Source organism: Arachis ipaensis, chromosome B02, assembly GCF_000816755.2.
Source record: "Arachis ipaensis cultivar K30076 chromosome B02, Araip1.1, whole genome shotgun sequence".
NCBI classification, from domain to species: Eukaryota; Viridiplantae; Streptophyta; class Magnoliopsida; order Fabales; family Fabaceae; genus Arachis; species Arachis ipaensis.
In genome coordinates this window covers 58,528,922-58,532,112 of record NC_029786.2, presented here as the reverse complement: position 1 = coordinate 58,532,112, position 3,191 = coordinate 58,528,922, and the positions used below count along the sequence as shown (strand labels likewise).

The following is a 3,191-nucleotide window of genomic DNA, read 5'->3' as shown; positions in this document are numbered from 1 at the left end:
GGAATTGTCATAGAGGAAGACACCCTCATTGAAGAGGACAAGCCCATCACTAAGAAAAGGATTGAGCAAACAAGAGAGCCCACTCATGTACCTCAATAAGAGCATGAGGAAATTCCTCATCATGAAATCTCTGAGATGCCTCAAGGGATGCATTTTCCTCCACAAAACTATTGGGAGCAAATCAACACCTCCCTAGGAGAATTGAGTTCCAACATGGGACAACTAAGGGTGGAGCACCAAGAACAATCCATCCTCCTCCATGAAATTAGAGAAGACCAAAGAGCCATGAGAGAGGAGCAACAAAGGCAAGCAAGAGACATAGACGAGCTCAAGCACTCTATAAGATCTTCAAGAGGAAGAACTAGCCGCCATCACTAAGGTGGACCCGTTCTTTAACTTCCTTGGTCGTTATTTTCTGTTTTTTGTTTCCTATGCCTTATGTTTTATTTATGTTTGTGTCTTTATTACATGATCATTAGTGTCTAGTGTCTATGTCTTAAAGCTATGAATGTCCTATGAATCCATCACCTTTCTTAAATGAAAAATGTCTTTAATTACAAAAAAACAAGAAGTACATGGTTTCGAATTATATCTTGAAATTAGTTTAATTATTTTTGATGTGGTGGCAATACCTTTTGTTTTCTGAATGAATGCTTGAACAGTGCATATTCTTGAATTTGTTGTTTATGAATGTTAAAATTGTTGGTCAAGTGAAAAGCTTGAGACTGAGCGCTTAAAGTCGTGGTCTAAAGCAAAAAGAGTGTGCTTAAGAGCTCTGGGCACCTCTAACTAGGGACTTTAGCAAACCTGAGTCACAATCTGAAAAGGTTCACCCAGTTATGTGTCTGTGGCATTTATGTATCCGGTGGTAATACTGGAAAACAAAATGCTTAGGGTCACGGCCAAGACTCATAAAGTAGCTATGTTCAAGAATCAACATACTGAAATAGGAGAATCAATAACACTATCTGAATTCTAAGTTCCTATAGAAGCCAATCATTATGAACTTCAAAGGATAAAGTGAGATGCCAAAACTGTTCAGAAGCAAAAAGGCTACAAGTCCCGCTCATCTAATTGGAACTAAGTTCATTAATAAGTTTGGAATTCATTGTATATTCTCTTCTTTTTATCCTATTTTGTTTTTAGTTGCTTGGGGACAAGCAACAATTTAAGTTTGGTGTTGTGATGAGCAGATAATTTATACCCTTTTTGGCATTATTTTTACATAGTTTTTAGTATATTTTAGTTACTTTTTATTATTTTTTTATTAGTTTTATTCAAAAATCAAATTTCTGGATTTTACTATGAGTTTGTGTGTTTTTCTGTGATTTCAGGTATTTTCTGGCTAAAATTGAGGGATCTGAGCAAAAATTTGATTCAGAGGCTGAAAAAGGACTGCAGATGCTGTTGGATTCTGACCTCCCTACACTCGAAGTAGATTTTCTGGAGCTACAAAGGCTCAGTTGGCGCTCTCTCAATTGCGTTGGAAACTAGACATCCTGGGCTTTCTATCAATATATAATAGTCCATACTTTTTCCAAGATTTGATGGCCCAAACTGGCATTCAATGTCAGCCTAAAAAATCTTGGCGTAAACGCCCAAACTGGCACCAAAGCTGGTGTTTAACTCCAGGAACAGCCTAAGCACGAAAAAGCTTCAATGCTCAGCCCAAGCACACACCAAGTGGGCTCCGGAAGTAGATTTATGCACTATCTGTAGGGGTGGGCATGGTTTGGATTTTTATAAATCCAAACTGGATCTATTTCAGAACCAGTTTTATGGTTCATGAAACCAAACCAGAACTGGATTGAAGAGAGAAACCGATTTTAAACCGGTTTGAAAAAATTAAAAACCAATTTTAAACCGTTTTTAGAATTTAAATCTGGTTTTACTTACAAACCGGTTTTAAATCCAATTTTTTTAAATCCAAATCTAAAATCCTTTTTTTTTATAAAATCCAGTTTTAAAATCAGATTTTTTAACCAAAAATTTAATTTTAAAACCAATTTTTGAAAATCCAGTTTTAAAACTAGTTTCTTCAACCAAAAATCCAATTTTAAAACTAGTTTTTAAAAATTCAATTTTCAAACCAGATATTTTAACAAAAAATCCACTTTTAAATCCAGTTTTTAGAAATTCAATTTTCAAACTATAATTTTTTTAAAAGTAAAATTAATACTAAAGTCATTTTAAAGTGTATAGGTTCATTACAACTAGAATTTGGTTCTTTATAAATCTAATGACAATAGCTAATCTATATAACATTTAATCATTCTCAAGACATCAAAAGAATACCACCAAAAAATCTCTCTAAAACAACAACCACAAAATATCAAAAGATGCCAAGTTGCCAACAAAATCATCAAACAACCACAACCTTTGAGGAAAATATATCTGCAAATAACAAAATATATCTTTGTCATTTTAAAACAAATTTTTTGAATGAAAGTATTAAACCAAATGAGAATATTAAGCATACCTAGTCATCATCAAGATTATCAATTGATGCCGCCATAAAACAAGCACCATCATTAGAGGAAAATATATCTGCCAAGGAAATCAAATTAATTATCAATAAAACTACTACTAATAAAACTTTTTTGGCTAATAAAACTACTACTAATCTTAAAAGATATTGATTTCTATATATAAAAAGAACAATCAAGTGGTGGCAATGTGGCATCATGCTTTTATGATATATATTCCTCTGCACATGAATTTGGGAAATTGATGAAGATAATGGATACAATTCAAGATGCTCATATTCTCTCTCAAATTGGATACAAATTCAGTGTTCATAAAATTGCTTGCATGGATGGATTAATGGTACTCAAATGAATGCTGCTACTTCATTTTCAAAGAATCAAATTATTTTATGTCAATGTTATTTCTAAAAAATTATACTTCACATTTGAAGATAGTAATCCTTTTTATCCCATTTCATAAATAAAGAAACTTGTATTACGTGTAGTTTCATAAAATAGGAAATCAACTTTTTAAAAAGGAAGTATAATCGATGAGAAAGACAGAGAAATTAATTTGCAACAATTTGCAATGGAGATGTTCATATCTACAAGACTACAACAACATCCAATCAAACCAAACACACGACCCCACTGCATATAATGTGCACCAGCTATCTGAACATGATACATGTAAATATGATGTTGAGAGATACTGGTATGGCATGT

At 32.8% G+C, this 3,191-nt stretch overlaps 1 long non-coding RNA gene across 2 annotated transcripts; it reads right to left on the bottom strand.

The window, feature by feature from the left end:
* On the bottom strand, positions 2,091-2,574 carry LOC107628347. 2 transcript variants are annotated; one of them, XR_001617730.2, is made up of 3 exons: positions 2,480-2,574; positions 2,215-2,394; positions 2,091-2,149 (listed from the first exon to the last, which is right to left on the bottom strand). It is a non-coding gene; the product is annotated as an uncharacterized LOC107628347 (long non-coding RNA). The 2 variants fall into 2 exon arrangements; XR_002357439.1 differs by lacking the exon at positions 2,091-2,149 and having other exon boundaries at positions 2,156-2,394.